The 284-nt window shown below is 29.2% G+C and overlaps 1 protein-coding gene across 1 annotated transcript in view; it reads left to right on the top strand.

Annotated features, from left to right (window-relative positions):
• LOC104853267 (transmembrane protease serine 11E) overlaps positions 1 to 284 on the top strand; it is a 129315-nt gene that overhangs the window by 13028 nt on the left and 116003 nt on the right. The gene's annotated exons all lie outside the window — the stretch shown is intronic.

Raw genomic sequence — 284 nt, 5'->3', positions numbered from 1 at the left:
CATATTTAAATTGCTTCTTGCTCTTATAGTCTTATTCTTTTTTTCATTATTTAGAGAATACTTTATTAGTTCATGTAATCAAACCCACGTAGATATGACCTTACATATTTAGTACGATGTGTTACCACTGTACACATAGAAAAAAAATAAATAAAATAAAAATAAATTAACATTTCTAGACCAATATGGTTGTCCATTTCTGTACAATGCCAGCTCTACACAGTAAATTGGGGTGACTTTTTCCAAAGTTGGCAGCACCATTAAAGTTTCCCAAAATTCAATTT

Source organism: Fukomys damarensis, unplaced genomic scaffold (genome assembly GCF_012274545.1).
Source record: "Fukomys damarensis isolate Sample0158 unplaced genomic scaffold, DMR_v1.0_HiC HiC_scaffold_35, whole genome shotgun sequence".
In the NCBI taxonomy this organism is placed as follows: domain Eukaryota; kingdom Metazoa; phylum Chordata; class Mammalia; order Rodentia; family Bathyergidae; genus Fukomys; species Fukomys damarensis.
Note: the sequence above shows the minus strand (reverse complement) of the source record. Positions and strands in the feature narration are given on the sequence as shown.